Source organism: Tiliqua scincoides, chromosome 6, assembly GCF_035046505.1.
Source record: "Tiliqua scincoides isolate rTilSci1 chromosome 6, rTilSci1.hap2, whole genome shotgun sequence".
NCBI classification, from domain to species: domain Eukaryota; kingdom Metazoa; phylum Chordata; class Lepidosauria; order Squamata; family Scincidae; genus Tiliqua; species Tiliqua scincoides.
Genome location: NC_089826.1, coordinates 10059757 through 10077144, shown reverse-complemented (window position 1 = coordinate 10077144; position 17388 = coordinate 10059757). Strand labels below are relative to the sequence as shown.

At 46.2% G+C, this 17388-nt stretch overlaps 1 pseudogene; it reads left to right on the top strand.

The window, feature by feature from the left end:
- Window positions 1–2843: 2843 nt before the first annotated feature.
- On the top strand, window positions 2844–3457 carry LOC136655817 (ATP synthase F(0) complex subunit C3, mitochondrial pseudogene; annotated as a pseudogene).
- Window positions 3458–17388: the final 13931 nt, after the last annotated feature.

Sequence of the window (17388 nt, the reverse complement as noted above, 5' to 3'; positions counted from 1 at the left end):
CTAACCAATCTTCCAGCACTGAGGTAGGGCAATGCAACTCCAAGGTAGGGCAGGAGGTCTGGTCTAGAGGATTGAGCCTCCATTTGCCTAAAGATAACATCCACAAGGTTGCCAGTTCGAGGCCACCGGCACCGTGCGACCTTGAAGCAGCTGACAAGCTGAGCCGAGCTATTCCATCTGCTCTGAACGTGGGAGGATGGAGGTCAGAATGTGCAGCCAGAACAAGAAAGAAACATCTGATTGTTGTGGTTTCTTGAAAGATAGAACCTCTCAAATTGTAAAAATCCCTACGGGGATTTAAATTGCCTGCCTATGTAAGCCGCCTTGAATAAAGTCCGAGGAGAAATCTGAGGACCTAGAAAGGCGGTATAGAAATACCTGTATTATTATTATTATTATTATTATTATTATTATTATTATTATTATTATTATTATAAAAGGTAAGGGAACATTGACTTGCCTTGAGCAGGCCTTTGTGACTGCCCCCCAACTGCAGGATGCAGCCCATGCCCTACTCACAGGTATGCCAGTGGTGCAAAGTTGGTTAGGATTGTGCCCTTAGATCAAATTTGTTGCATCACATTTTGTTACAGGCTAATGTGATATGGAAAATGTAAATGTATTTTATTCACCCTGACAAGGCTGCCAATAGTCACTTGTCAAGTTGCCTAGGGGCCAAGTCGTATCCAACTTTTCAGCCCTTGTGTAGCAATGCCAATGGCGTGTCCCATCTTGTGATGGGAGGGTAGTTATGGAGGCCTCCACAAGGTAACGGAACATTTGTTCCCTTGCCTTGGGGCTGCACTGCAGCTGCACTGGAAATTTGGATGGGATTGGGCCCTAGGGCAGGTAAGAATTGCTTCCAGATGCCCAGGCAAAGGAACTTTACTGAAGTAGAGTTTTTTTTCTTTTTTAGAATACAAAATCCTAAAACAGTGCATGCCCACTCAGAAGTTGCATGGTCTTCAGTGGGCTTACTCCCCGTGGGGGCTGTGACTGAGAAGGCCTGGGGGGGGTAAAGGGGGTAATTTGCACAGGTAAGCCTGCGTGGGAGAACTGGAGGCCAGAAGTGAGACCAAACCAGGAAGGTCCATTCTGAAATGTTGTCGGTTCTTGAAAGAGAGAACCTCTGTGATTGTAAAAATCCCCTTGAGGGATTTAGAAACGCCTGCCTGTGTAAACCGCCTTGAATAAAGTTAGAGGAGTAATCCGATGACCAGAAAGGCAGTATATAAATACTTAAAAAAAAAAAAAAATTGTACCCAGGCCCAGGGTCAAAAAGGGAACCCAGGAACCAAAGGAGGGGCCCCAGAAATTTCCTGGGATCTTACATTTTCCTATCTACTCAGACTTATTGCCTGCATGGGATGCCGGGGACACTACCACAAGTATGTGTCTGCAGGTACTGGCAAGCCATATATGCTGGGCCAAGGAATGCATTCATGCCACTCCTTGACTCAGTGTCAAATCTGGGAGGAAACTGGCTGGCTACAGTAGCTCTTTGGCTTATGGGTCCTCTAACCATGAAGGAGTGTGTAGGAGCTCAGGGACACAGCTGTGGGACTACAGCTGCTGCAGAAGCAAGTTTTGGTATGCACAGGACACTTTCCATTCTACTGTGAACCTAAATATGATGATGCTAATTTTCTGCATGATTTTTTATATTTAAAAGATTTTAAAGAGACATAAGGAGTGTGTTTGGTTTTCTGTATTACTGTATCTAGCTGACAATGGCAGATGGGTGGGTAGACCTGAGCTCCAGCTGTCTCCCCCCACCCTGTTTTGCCCCTCTCTCTGCCCTCATTCTGCTTCCCCATCTCCACTTTCCCCAGCTCTATTTCACCCCTCCCTTTTTGCAAAGGGACCCAAAAGAAACTTTGTACCCCCCTGATAAAATTCCTCTAGGAGGCCCTGGCTTGTGGGAACCAACACAGCTGACCTGTGTGATTTCTCCTGCACTTACCTATCATGCCTGCTCAACCTGTATATTTACAGATAAAGTCACTGTTACTTTCCTTGCCCTTTTCTCCAAAGGAGATGCACTCTGCACAGGCCGGCCTGATGTTCCCATTACTGGAAAGAAAGGAAGCCTGGAACACTTTGTGACAGATAAATATAGAAACAAACAAACCGCACTTAGGAATTTCCAGACATTTTAGAACCATGCAAAGCTTGTGCATGCCTGCAATCATTTAAATGTTATTGCAAGCTATCAGCCCCTAGGGAAGAATATATTTTAAAATATTTCTACCAGAAGCCTCCTCTTTTATTTATAGAAAAAATATGACTCATCTGAACTGTAAGACCTTTTAAAGGATAACCACTTCCTTGCCACAGGAGAGCTTCATTTGCACAGTTAAGCCTCTTGGATTTTCACTTATGAGTCTTAAAGTGATTCCTGCCTGAGGTCCCGATCCAATTCAACTTTCCAGTGCAGATGCAGTTGCCATGCAGCCATGAGGTAAGGGAACAAATGTGCCCTTACCTTGAAGAGGCCTTCATTGCTGTCCCTCCACAACAGGAAGCACTGGCTTGATCGCTCAACCCTTGAAGTTGGACAACTAAATGTGTGAACGGACTCAGCTGAAAAGCTTGAGGTTGTGTGCAGTTATATGAAATGTTCATCTCTGGTGCTTGAGCTTGAGCTCACATGAATAAGTCGTCACCTTGACACTGCAGTCGGTAAGTGATGGATGTGTGCACCTGTCTTTAGAGTCCTGTTGTATCCTGTTTAATACGGACTAATTTAAAAAAAATTGAAATATCTTTCTGAACAAAAAGCCTTGCAGGTGGTAGAAAATTAACAGTGAGAGGACCTCAAGTGGGAGGAAATCCCGGCGCTTGCAGTCCCTTCGACCTCTGCAGCTGCAGTGACTGAGCTGGAGGAGCCACTGCCGGTGAGCGAGGAGGCCCCGTCCCGGTATCAGAGCTCCAGCAGCCGCCCTTGTACCATCCAACTCAGCAGCCTGCAACCATGTTCGCCTGCGTCAAGCTCACCGCTGGCTCCCCTGCACTGGTGCGTGCTGGATCAAACCTCTTACACAGACCAATTTCTGCAGCGCTGTTGTCGAGGCCAGAAGTCAGGACTGGCGAGGGCAACACAACTTTCCTTACTGGACCACAGAACACTCGCAGTCAACTAGCACTAAAGGAATTTCAAACTAGTGCTGTCAGCAGGGACATTGATACAGCTGCCAAATTTATTGGTGCGGGTGCTGCCACGGTAGGAGTGGCTGGTTCTGGTGCTGGTATCGGAACAGTCTTTGGGAGTCTGATCATTGGTTATGCCAGAAATCCTTCTCTGAAGCAGCAGTTGTTCTCGTATGCTATTCTGGGATTTGCCCTGTCTGAAGCCATGGGTCTCTTCTGTCTGATGGTTGCTTTCTTGATCCTGTTTGCCATGTGACGAGATCTATACGTAACTTTGGCACTAATGAACTACAATGGGATTCTGTGAACTTGTCAGATGTCAATAATGGAAATGTATGCTACTTCCAAAGCAGTCTAATTAAAGATGGGAGGAAATCCCATAACCCGGGGTGCTGTGACTGAGAAGGCCCTGTCATGTGTTTCCCCCAATGAATCTTGCCTTGGTTGCCCCTAAGAAGGGGCCTCCTGTGTGAAGGCAACCAGAAGTTACTCCACAGCCTTTAAACCTGAACCTTACCAAGGTGATGCACATCACCTTGGACTGATGAAGAAAAATATCCAGCCTCAGAAGCTTGGCATATTGTTCTTGGAAAGTAACTCCGCATCATGGCCTGTGGAGAAAAGGGTTAAGGATTGTGATCCAAGCTTCAGAGGGCTGGACTGACTGTATTTGTTTTCTCTGTGCCCAGCTACTGTTTTTGCAGACAGTTAAATTGCAGCCTAGCCCTGAAGGATAAATGGCCTTTCTCCTCCTCATGTGTGGTTTGGCAGCAAGACATGATTTGCTTGGAGTTCAAGCTCTTGTTTTCAAGCTGGTGTTTTTATGCTGTTTCTCTGTTTTCATTCTTTCTGCATATTTTTTAAACAGAAGAGATGGGGAGGGCAGGAACCTTGAATCCTCTAAGCAGGAGGCTCTTGGATAACTGTTTGGTTTACTGCTAGACACAGAAGAACCTGTGATGAACCAATCTGGACGCTGTCCCCTTCCTTCTACTTCCTTGTGCCGTCACCTCTTAGTGTTTCTAAGTGATCCATGATCAGGATCAAAACACGTGGAGGCAGTGGCCACCTTCTTGGCTGGGCCTTATGTACACCCCCTCATGTGACACTCCAGCGTGACACTCAATGCATCCTGCCCCCACCCCCTTGCTACACCACTGCAACTTGGAGAGACTTCTAATAAAATGTCAATAATGATAATAAAATAAATATTTCATTTTATGGGCATGAAATAAGAATCCAGAAGTATTTTGAAATCTGGGATCTTGTTTGTTTGCTCCAAGTCCACCGCATCCTGGTGGAGGGGGAATGGAAAGATATAAATGCAGTGCTTGAAATATGGGGGCAAAACTAGGAAGGCCCTTACTGAAATCTCAGGAATCTTCTGATTCCTCCCAGTTTTAGCCAAATCACAGCCCAGTCCTAAACCCAGTCCTTCCTATGGGCAGGAGGTCTGGTCTAGAGCAGGGGTGTCCAAAGTTTTTGGCAGGAGGGCCACATCATCTTTCTGACACTGCGTCGGGGGGTGGGCCGGGGAAAGAAAGAATTAATTTACATTTAAAATTTGAATAAATTTACATAAGTTTACATAAATGGGTATATTAAAGATGAACTTATATGAATGAATGAAGGTCTTGCAATAGCTCAAGGCTTATAAAAGGCCTTGCACAAAGCAAGGCTGGCCTTTCCTTTGCTGCCACTACTGCATCACAGACATGAAACAGCAAGCAGTGGAGGAAGCCCTTATCCCACAGCTCACACAAAGAGGTCAAACAGTTGTCTTCACGCTGAAAGCAGTTGTGTTGGGCCAGTGCAGGCTGCAACAAATCTCTGGAGGGCCAGAGGCTCATTGGAGACTGGGGGCTCCCTGAGGGCTGCATTGAGAGGCCTCGAGGGCCGCATGTGGCCCCAGGGCCGGGGTTTGGGCACCCCTGGTCTAGAGGGTAGAGCCTCCGTTTGCCTGAAGATAACATACACAGGTCGCCAGTTCGAGGCCACCGGCACCGTGCGACCTTGAAGCAGCTGACAAGCTGAGCCGAGTTATTCCATCTGCTCTGAGCGTGGGAGGATGGAGGCCAAAATGTGAAGCCAGATCACAGAGAAACATCTGGAATGTTGTGGTTCTTGAGAGATAGAACCTTCTTTCAATTGTAAAAATCCCTACGGGGATTTAAATAGCCTGCCTTTGTAAACCGCCTTGAATAAAGTCTGAGGAGAAATCTGACGACCAGGAAAGGCGGTATATAAATTATTATTATTATTATTATTATTATTATTATTATTATTATTATTAATAATAATAATAATAATAATAATAATAATAAACTTCCCGGCACCCACTGGAGCAGCAGCGCCTAAACAGCGACTGCTGCCTCCAGCAGGATCCAGAAAGCAGCCAGAGGTCTCCCTGGGGGAAGAGGACTTTTGTTCCCTTTCTCCAAGGAAAGCCCCAAGCCCTGCAGTGGGGCTTCTCTGGTCTGTGCTGGCTGTTTTGCTGGCGCAGGCTTGAGAAACTCTGTGTTGAGTTGCAAGTCCTGACATGGATTTCTGGATCCAGAGAAGCTCTGCTCTGCGGGTCCCGTACCCCTCCTGCCCCACCCTCTCCCCACCCTGCCCTCCCAACAGCTTCCCCCCACCCTCCCCCAACCTGGGAATGCCTCTTCCCCACCCTGATAAACCTCTCGGCCACCTGGCACTCGTCCTTAGCTCCTTATGGCAGGTTTGCGACACCCAGCGCTGGCATAAGGCCGGTGTGACGAGCTCAGGATTGGGCTCTCAAGCTCCCATATTCTGTAGCCTAGTGCGGGAGGGGGCAGCATATAAGATAAGGGGGTCGGGCCCCTTCTTTCCCCCTGTAATTTGAACAGTGTGAAAATGGGATAGTGCAGCCATCCTTCTTGCATGGACATCTGTTGTATCAAGGAGACCCCACTGCACTCTGTACAAAACCTAGACTGTATTTGTCAACTCTGTAAGATGTTTTAAATCTACAGACATACATTTACATACATGTCAATTGTTTTAAACTGCCGTAGCTATTTTTATGACTCCTTTATAGCTGTGGTGGGCTGGTGATGTGAAGTCCGCGTCAATGTTTTGTACTTCTTATGTGCTTTGTGGCTGTGTTTGTTTTGTGCAATGAACTCTAAGCCACCTTGAGTGCAATTTAATTGTAGAAATGTGGGTTATAAATCCTAGTAATGAACACATGAACAACACATCTATTATAAGCATAACTGTGGCCCGTTCAGTTACTGAAGCTAGGCAAGTCTAGCCCCTGTAGGCTGCCTACAAGAGAGATCAACTCAGAACCATATATATTTCAAATATTTGTATATCACTTTCTTTGAAATAATCAAGGCAGTGAAGAGTCCGATCAAAAGCAAAAACAAAACGTGCTCCAAATAAAATAGTGACAGAAACAAGAAAATAAGAATTACTGTTTTAGCAATTCAAAATTCCGTTCATCGTATAAAAATAACACCTGTCAAAGGTCATCTTAAGTGTCAGCACCGAAAAATGCCCACAAGAAACTGAGCACCTTCAAGTGCCCACTGGGTTACCTTTCCTGCCCAGCAAAGGCAAGAATGGGGCCAAGTGGAAGAACATTTCAGAGTCTCAGCATACCAAGAGAAAAGGCCCTGTCTTTCTCCTGACTCTGATGGTGAGGAAGGGGAAACCTGGAGCAGGCCCAAATTAATTCTACTCTTGAGAGCAGAGCATAAGTAAGCCGGTAGATTTAGGGCACAATCCTAACTGACTTTCCAGCAGCGACATAAGGGCAATGTAGCTCCTAGATAAGGAAACAAACATCCCCTTACATTGAGGAGACCTCCATGAGTGCCCCCCAACTGCAGGATGCAGCACATGTCCCATTGGCACAGCTATGCCAGTGCTGGAAAGTGGGTTAGTTGGGCCTCAGAATGTTTTCATATGTGAAGCCTGCATTCCTATACAGGTAGGACCTTGATATCCATTCCTGGACACACACCCCCATAGATACTCAACCTGTGGAAAACAAGATTTGTGGGGGGTTCCTTAGAGGACCTCTGGACCAGACCAGAAATGACTTCAGGTCACGTCCAGAGGTATTCTAAGGTGCGGGGAGGCTGTATGCAACCACCACTCACCTCAGCATACCTCCTGGACATGTCCAGAAGTGTCCAGGAGGTTCGTTTAGGGCCCTCCAGCCATGGGCTCGGAACCTGAAGTAAGTAAAATCTGCGCATTCTGGACTTGTGGATGAAGAGGGTCCACTGTACACATTTTCCTGGAAGTGACCCCTATTGAACCCAATGGAACTTACTTCTGAGTAGACACACATAGGATTGTGATGACGGTCACGTAAAACTGCTCATTGTTCCATCGGGTTTGTAACGCAAGTGTAAGAGCTCCTAGACTTTAGGGAATGTGCCGGAGCAACAGCCCCAACATCTCACTCAAGAGCAGGGCCGGCCCAAGACCACCTTGTGCCTAAGGCAGCATGCCAAACACTGCCATCTTGACCGGGTGATGTGCCAGCCTTGACTGTTCCCCGTCCCTGAATTGGAAAAGAGGGGGATGGAGCAGAAGAGGGAGGAGATTATTCCTCTTATTCCTCCACCCAAGCTGCTGCAGCTTCCTCTTTGCAAAAATCAACACTCCCAGGATACACATTCCCCCTCTGTCATCTGCTGCAATTCAGCCTCTGCCACCACCCTTGACCTCAACATATGCCCCTCATCCTTCTCCTCTCCCTGGTGGCTTCCTCCTGTCATTCACTCTCGACCCAGAACAAGTCCCAGTCCCATTGCTCCAGCAATGACTTAGGCCTGCCAGACTTCAGCAAAATCTCCTGCCCTTTCCTTCCTGCAGACGCTTAATGCAGTCACCCTTCCTGATTCAGTGCATTGGGCCCTCTTGTTTCCTTCTGGCTTGACCCCTCTCCCTTTTCTGTGTTTGTTTTACTAACCAGTAAAGTTGCTAACTGGTCCACTCCCTGAGACAGACACAGGGAACTGGCTTAGCGACTTTGAAAAAGGGTGCCAGCTTCACAGAGGTCAGGTCTTGCAACTTCCAGGTTTTAGAGGTAGCCTGTTTCTGAGTGCCAGATGTATCTAACAGGATACAGGTCTCCTGTTGTCTCATGTGCTCCCAGAAGCATCTGGTGAGCCACTATGAGATACAGAAAGCCGGACTAGATGGGCCCTTGGTTTGATCGAGCAAGACTCTTGTTATGTTTATATTTATTTCATTCTTAAGCTACCTTTCTCCTAAGGAGCTCAGGATGGTGTTCACCCTGCCCCTTTTTATCCTCATTCCTTCCTGTAAGAAGGATGCGATGGAGAGAGTGGCTTGCTCAAGGTCACCCAGTGAGCTTCATAACTGAGCAGGAGTTGAACCCAGATCTCTGTGGTCTAAGTCCAACATGCAGACTACCACCTGAGTGGATAGTGGATCCACTACTATAGTGGATATGGGGCAGGGTAAACAACAAGGGATGGAAATGAGGTTTCTGCCCTGCTTTTGGCTTGTGACCTGCTGCCCTACGTGTTCTGTATGCTTACACAATACATTTAGCTTGCTGCTGCTGGACCTGGAATGCTAGACTAGATGGACCTTGGTCTGATGATCTGATCCAATCTGGCAAGACAAGTCTTGTGTTGTTGCATCTCAGAAGCCAGTTTCTTTACCTGCCGAAGCAAAGAAGAAGGAACAAAGCGGCTTTGAAATCATTTACAGGCCTGAGACAGTCGCAGACAGCAGGTGTTTGTTGATTTATGTTCTTCCTCTGATATTCCTCTCCCACCCTGAGGGCAGGTTGGTTTTGGAGCAGTCCTGGCTTGCTCAGGCATCCCTACCCCCTGCCTGTGATCCATCCCGTGGCTGCTGTGATCTTTTCCCCCTTGGCCAGCTGCTTGGTGCCTGCTGTTTGGATCTGAGTGTAGTTACGCACACTGGTAACTGCCCCCAGCGTTCTGGCATCCCAGTAAACTGACAAAGGAGCGTGGGCTGAATTAACAAGGAAATAAAACCTTGCAGGGAAAAGACTCTGGGCAGGAGAGGTGACAGAGTCTGTCTGTTCACAGTGCCATCTGGACTGCCAGGCAATATGTGTAGCTTGCTCCTGGCCAAGGAGACACATGGAGAGGGGCTATATAGCTTCGTGGCACTGTACATCCATCGTGTGCAGATTCCATCTCTGGCATGTTCAATTAACAAAGATCTCAAGTAGTGACAGTCTGAGAAAGACTGCCCCCCCCCCAGGCCCTGGGATGTAGAGGCCAGAAGCAGTGAGAAGGCAGCAGGAGGTTGACTCAGAATAAGACAGCTTTTTATATTTGTCTGGATTTGAAACTGCAAAAGAAGAGCATTGCTTATTATTAACTCCTTTTCTATACTTCCAGCTCTTCTGTTTTCTCCATTGTTCTCTTTCCTTTTATTATTTACCTGTTATAGAAATTTATATCTCACCTTTACATTAAAATTATTATTAACAGTATTTAAATGCTCAAGGCACACCCTCCTCTTCCTCAGTTTCCTACCATCTTGGGTGGTCTTGTCCTAGAGAAGGGTTCAAATGTGCAGCCCCTCCTCAGTTCTGGCTCTTAGCTTGTAGGCAAAACAGCAGCTCTGGTCAACAAGCAGTTTTACAGGAGAGCCACTCTGAACATAAGAACAGCCCCACTGGATCAGGCCATAGGCCCATCTAGTCCAGCTTCCTGTATCTCACAGCGGCCCACCAAATGCCCCAGGGAGCACACCAGATAACAAGAGACCTCATTCTGGTGCCGTCCCTTGCATCTGGCATTCTGACATAGCCCATTTCTAAAATCAGGAGGTTGCGCATACACATCATGGCTTGTGCCCCGTAATTGATTTTTCCTCCAGAAACTTGTCCAATCCCCTTTTAAAGGCATCCTGTGGCAAGGGGTTCCACAGACCAACCACACGTTGAGTAAAGAAATATTTTCTCTTGTCTGTTCTAACTCTCCCAACACTCAATTTTAGTGGATGTCCCCTGGTTCTGGTGTTATGTGAGAGTGTAAAGAGCATCTCTCTATCCACTCTGTCCATCCCCTGCATAATTTTGTATGTCTCAATCATGTCCCCCCTCAGGCGTCTCTTTTCTAGGCTGAAGAGGCCCAAAAACTGTAGCCTTTCCTCATAAGCAGATGGGATGGCTGGTGGTAAGCTAGTCCCCCACCTAAGCCTGCAAAGTGGACTGCCACTGCCAACAGATCCTATTGCCCCAGTCATCACCAGTGCCTTTACATGCTTCTCTTGTCTCTGAATTTGTAGCTGTGAAGCCAATACTCCCCAAGGGCCTGGTTTCAGCCTTAAGGTCCTGCCCTTGACATTGGACTTCAGAATGTACTTGCATTTAGTTTGGCTTCAATGACTGTTTTAGGCTGCATTCAAGCATACGTTAATGTATGTGGTTGGACCACTGTGGAAGTGCACACATTGCATTACAGACTTACCTGTTCAGTCCATAATCTGTTCAGATAATCTGTTCCTGCCACTTTGCCGCAGAACCTGGCTGTGCACCACGGTAATTGGCTGACAGCTGGGATGCCGTCAGGATGGTTTTGCAACTTCTATTTTTTTTTTTTTTTTAATTAAGCAACAAATGAAAATTTATATGAATACAAGTTCAGGTGGGTACCTGTTTACATTCATGCAGACAAACCTGCCTGAAGCATGGAGATGACTCGGTCTGTGCTCAGAGTGTTGTTAGGTATACCTGTCTGATGCGTACCTGTCTGATAGGTATACCTGCCTGATGGAGGGAGGAATTGGACTGACTGCAGAAATGCAGAAAACTCTGTTTAAAATTACCTTTGTATGTATCTTTATGTTCCTTGCTTTGAAATTATTACCCAGTCTGAGATCTTGCTAAATACGTCCACGTGATGTTTCCATAGGCACTCATAAAATGACTAAAAGCTGCTGAGGATTGTGTAGGGCAAATCTTTATGTTGGTACAGATAGTATTTTTGGTACTTAAATCATCCCTGCAGACTGAATTGTGCATATTCTGAGTTTATGTCAGGTTTCATAACAGGCCATGATATCTGGACCTATTCTGGGAGGAACATCTAGCTTCAACTGGGGGCCTTTGTCATCTCAGATTAATTCACAATGTGCCCTGCATTGCCCCCACTGCATTTGTTGTTAGCACTGAAACCAATTCAGGGCAGCAGTAGGGAGCCAGGATTTTGACAAAACGAGCATTGCACCCAATGTGATTAGCCCCCCAATATCCAGCACAGACACCTTTACCTTTACCGTTAAAGTTCTCCACAGGCGTGCCCCTATCCTATTTTTCCAACTTTATTTCTCTCTATTACTGTTGACTCCAAAGCTCCCTTGTCCCTGAATTATTTTTGTCCTTTCTCTCTTAGAATCACAGGGTTAGAAGGGACCTACAAGCAGGAATGGGAACTTGGCACTGCGGAGAGACTCGAGTCAAGTCCCAAGACTCTGCCCCCGCAACTCGACTTGTGCACTCTTCGCTGACTCTCCCCCCTCCCCCAAATTCCCAAGTCATTTTGACTTGAGTCAGAGTCTTTTGGGTCAGGCATGGACCAAAAGAGACAGGGAGGTATCCAAGCCCAGCAAGGCAAGAGGGGGTGAGACAGACAGTGGGAAGGAACAGAAACAGCAAGTGGAAGAAGGGTCGGGCAGCAGCAGCCGGGAGGCTTACATTAAGAATACATCCCAATCCTTTGCAGCTGTGCTCAAAAGTAGTCCCATTGCCTGTCATTCAATGAGGCAGTTTCTTCCTCCCAGGTAACAACTGCTCCCAAGAAACCGCTTCCTGGCTCCCCTGCCTCCTTTTCCCCACTCCAGCCAATCCTAAAGCAAGAACCCCCCCTTGGGTTCCTCCTTCTGTCCTCCCTTGTTCAGAGGGGGAAAAAAGACCACCCATCCTTTGTCCAGTGATCATCAGTTCCTTCAGTGATGGACTCCCACCTTTCTCCCCTGGCCTCCTGCTTGATGCAAAACATTAACCCTTCCCTGCCTCCTGACTGGAACTTCCCTGCTGCTCGCCCAGTCTGAATTATGGCCCCACAAGGTGTTTCACGTGCCGAAAAAAGTAAGCAAGCACAGCTAGACATAGTCTGCACACATGGGGGCTCATTTCTGAGTCAGTGGCTCAAACGAGTTAGTGCCCGAGTGAGTGACACGACTTGGACTCAAGTCACCTGTCTCAAATTACTAACCCTGTCTACAAGATCATCAATCCTGCCTCCATTGATAGAGTCGCTTGCCGTCCTTTCAAGACTCCCTCCCAGGACACTTATTTTTCCTCTCTCCCCCCCATAAAATCTTCAAAGCCCATTGCTTCCACAAAGCTTTGGCTTAGGGGTACCTCACTGCCATTCTTTCTTACAATGAAACCTGAATACATGTAACTGCATCCTTTCTTTGTCTTTTCCTATCCTATTCCTTCCCTCTTCCTTCACCTCTGTGTAGTTTCCTCCATGGTTGAAGTTTAGATTGGGCAACCTTCTTTGGCTCTGTAGAGTGCTATGGACAGACAGGACTAAGACAGGTGTGTACACCATCAACAAAAGACTCACAGTGCTGTGAAGATGCTTTGAGATAATGTCTTAATGGCTGTTTGGTTGCAGCAAATTATTATTATTGTTATTGTTGTTGTTGTTGTTATTATTATTATTAACAGTATTTATATACCGCTTTTCAACAAAAAGTTCACAAAGCGGTTTACAGGAAAAAAATCGAATAACTCATGGCTCCCTGTCCCAAAAGGGCTCACAATCTGAAAAGATGCAATACCAGCAGACAACCACTAGAAAAGACACTGCTGGGGTGAGGTGGGCCAGTTACTCTCCCCCTGCTAAATAAGAGAAGAGCACCCACTTGAAAAAGTGCCTCTTAACCAGTTAGCGGGGGTGTTAAGAGAAAACAAACTGAAAACAGTAGTGCTACAGCCACTTCTTGACTGGCTGCTCTGAAATGACAGGAGGTTACAGCTGTGGGGTAGCTTGTTCCCCAGCTGCAGGGAGAGGCAGCATCAACAGCAGTGGTACCAAGTGGGCAAGCAAGCCATGAACGCCCTTGTGTGATCCTTCCTCCCCTGTGTCCTGCATTTACTGCTTCTTTCCAACTCAGGCAAGTAGCTGAGCCTACTTTTTACCCCATACCTTTCTCCTTCTTTGCGGTCCTAATGAAACAGGAAGTGCAGAACCTCCTGTTTTCTTTAAAGGGACTGCAAAGAAGGTCTCCTTAAACAAGCAGGTTAAATCTCTGTGCTTAAGGAAACCGGGATAGCATGATCACAACAAGCTTATTTACTATTTGTACATGAAAGGCAATGTGTGTGTGGTTCCTCTACTGTAAAATGTGCGGCACATGCAGAAGAATGAAAAATAGCACAATAAGGACATAGGACCCTGTGAGGGTAGGCTATACCAGTTCAGAGTGCAGATGCATTTTTGAGTGCTCTCCCCTGTAAAAATATCCCTGTATGTAGAAATCTAGCATATCAGGAAGATGGTAGCTCATCCCAGCAGCATGAGTTTTTTGCTTGCATAAAATAGAAACGTTAAGAACACAGAGAAGCATTTTTAATGTAGGGAAGCATTCACAAATGTGATCCTTCACCTGCAGCCTGAAGGGTTATACAGCCCACTCAACCATCTCGCAGTCTTCTACTACCTCATTCGGCTGTCTCCATAGATCCTCATCTAGCCTGAAATGTAACCTAAACGTACACATTAAGCAACCATATTACTGTAAAACACATTTGATGATAGAACAAGAATTCTCCTTGAAGTTTTGTTTTTTTCAGGAATTACTCAAGCTCCATTGCAGTTTGTGCAGACTCAGCAGAATCACGAGGAATTACAAGGCAAGCTGTAGGACTGTATTACCAGTTAGCCTCATTATAATATTGTGAGTGTCCAGGGACAGCAAAAAAAAAAAAAAAAAAAGCAATCTCAAGATTAAAAACTCAGTCCATCACCTTTTATAGTAAGAGTCTGGCTTCAATTTTTATTTTGAAATGTCCAATTAACTTCTTATACACTTGTAAAAACAGAAGATTTCTCCAGGGAGGAATTGGTGGAGGGATTGAATCTTTATGCATGGAATTGTGATTCATCAGTAGCTCTGATGGTGATGAGTTTCTCATATATATTATTTTAATTATCTGGACCAGATATAGAAGGTAGGGACATGGAGGTGGGGTGCATTTGATACCATCTCCATTTGGACTCTAACCACATTTACTCAAAAGATAAATCCTGCTGAAGGAATGTTGGGGTGCCATTCCTACAAGGAAAGGTGTTTCAGTGGTGGGGGATGTGAGGCTTTCGTTTAGAAAAAAGGCTAAAGGGGGATTTGAGTGAGATTTATACAGTGGTGGAGCTTGTGTTCGGCTGCAGTTGATGCTCTGTCTCATTCTCGGTGGGAAAGGAACTTGAGTGCAATGCCCATGATCCCCAATGAAAAATGATGAGCAAAGTGAATCATTTACAGCCAAGGAGTGGAGCTCTCCTGCCTTTCGCTCCCAATGTATGGCTTTTTTTTCTTGGGGGATGGGGGAATGAGAAGGAACCGAGTGACTTTTTCTGCTTCTGTGTTGTTGTTTTTTTCAAAGTTTCCAGATGAAGCTCTCCTTTTGACTCCTGCCCTCTTTTTAATTTATTTCTTTTTCCAGGGGTTGGGGGTGAGCATCTGCAGTGAAACCAATGCACACCTAGATGTGCTTCTTGTGAGCAGAATACCAGCTGCTGTGATCCTGGAGCTGCTGAAGGCCAGCCCACCCGGGATTTTATGAAGCATGAAAATTGCCTTTCAAGTCAATAGCACTTTGTGCAGTCAAGAAACGCAAAGCGAATATGCCTCAGAAATTTAGCTTTCTTTGAGCCTGAAGAATCCATTCTTCAGCAACATGTAAATTTGCCCTTTTCTTTCACTTAACGTCAGCGCCAGTCCCCACGATGACATGTGAAGCATTAGTGCCATCACTGCCTTTGTCACTTCTTTCCCCTGGACATTGTTGTCCCTGCCTGACATTTTGTTTTATTTGACAAATAGTGCATTGGTGTGAGGAAAATTCAAGACTTCTAGATAACCCAGATGTGGACACATGAATGCACAAGCTACCATATTTATGTAGCATTTATTTATGCACAAGCTACCATATGTATATGGCTACCATATATATATGGTACTTCTTCATAGTAATAGCCTGGGTAGGTAGTTCAGTAGAAGAGTCCAGGATTAGGGCCCAATCCTATGCTTCCCTAGCACTCAGGGCTACAGCAGTGCCGAAATGGCTACTGCTGTATCCTATGAGGCCAGAGAAGTGGCCTGAGTTCTCCTTGGGGCAAGGAAACAAACATTCCCTTACCCCATGTCAAAAATGTTGGCCCTAACAGGTACCCTCAGATCTGCAGCTGCTATTGAGTGGGCACAGAACCATTTCAGGTTTCTTGACTCTGGAGGGAGCATTGGATTATCCAGCCCCCTCCCAGACCCGGTCTGCCCTGCAGTCTGCCCTCCCTCCATCCCGTTCCACCTGTCCCCGCCTTTCTCTGCCTCCCCCCCGCCCCCCCAAATTTTTGCCAGCCCTTGGTAGAAAACTTACTGCTATGCACTCTAGTGACGTGGTATTCTAGTGCTGAAACCCAGTGCCGACCGCAACCCAGCACCCCTATTGTTGGTGCCGGAGTGCCTTACAGCACATTTTGTGATACCCGGAGCTGGTGGTAAGTCTGAAGTGCACAGGGACAACTCAATAGGATTGGACTGCTCAAGAGTTGGATAGTGTCCTTAATATCTCTCTGGCTACTGATCATCCTTTCTTTGTTAGAGAGGGCATGTTAATGGTTGGTTAGTTCATCTTTCTTCAATAGGAGCTTATGGTTGGAAGTTAGCTGGAGATCTACATAGATCCTAGAACATCAGATGAGCTGTGCTGGACTGGACCAAAAGTTCATGAAGTTCTAGCATTTTCCTGCAGTGCCCAACCAGATGTCTCTGAGAAACCTATAAGCAAGTGGTAGGTTTGTTGGCTTGCTGTTGGTTCCCAGTTTCTCAACTTCCCATTTTTTTCATTGTGGTTGCCACTTTTTAACCCACATTGCCCCACAATGCCTCTGTATTCTGTGGCATATGGGTAACAGTAATGGCTACCACCGAAAGGCTTCTGCATAGAACTTTTGGAGAGGGTGTCACTTAAAGCAGAAAAGTGCTTATTATTATTATTATTATTATTATTATTATTATTATTATTATTGTTGTTGTTGTTGTTGTTGTTGTTGTTGTTGTTGTTGTTGTTGTTGTTGCAACCTTCAGTCTCGAAAGACTATGGTATCGCGCTCTGAAAGATGGTTCTGGAACAGCGTCTAGTGTGGCTGAAAAGGCCAATTTGAGAGTGACAATCCCTTTCACACTGGGAACAAGTGCAGTCTGTCCCTGGTCTGTCTCCCTGGCTATGGGCCTTCCTTCTTTGCCTCAGACTGTTGGCCAAGTGTCTCTTCAAGTGTCTCTTCAAACTGGGAAAGGCCATGCTGCACAGCCTGCCTCCAAGCGGCCCGCTCAGAGGCCAGGCTTTCCCACTTGTTGAGGTCCACTCCTAAGGCCTTCAGATCCCTCTTGCAGATGTCCTTGTATCGCAGCTGTGGTCTACCTGCAAGGCACTTTCCTTGCACAAGTTCTCCATAGAGGAGATCCTTTGGGATCCAGCCATCATCCATTCTCACGACATGACCGAGCCAATGCAGGCGTCTCTGTTTCAGCAGTGCATACATGCTAGGGATTCCAGCACGTTCCAGGACTGTGTTGTTTGGAACTTTGTCCTGCCAGGTGATGCCGAGAATGCATCGGAGGCAGCGCATGTGGAAAGCATTCAGTTTCCTCTCCTGTTGTGAGCGAAGAGTCCACGACCCGCTGCAGTACAGAAGTGTACTCAGGATGCAAGCTCTGTAGACCTGGATCTTGGTATGTTCAGTCAGCTTCTTGTTGGTCCAGACTCTTTTTTGTGAGAGTTATGATGATGATGATGATGATGATGATGATGATGATGATGATGATGATGATGATGATGATGATGTTACAGACCTGCAATATTTCATAATAATAAAATGAAAATGAATGGGGATGTTAAAAAAAGGACCCTATTTGTTTCATGACCCATTCATTTTGGAACCAATTAAACCAGATTGGAATGAGGCCCCATTAGTATCTGGTTCTGGTTTTTCAATTCCAAAAGCTAATATG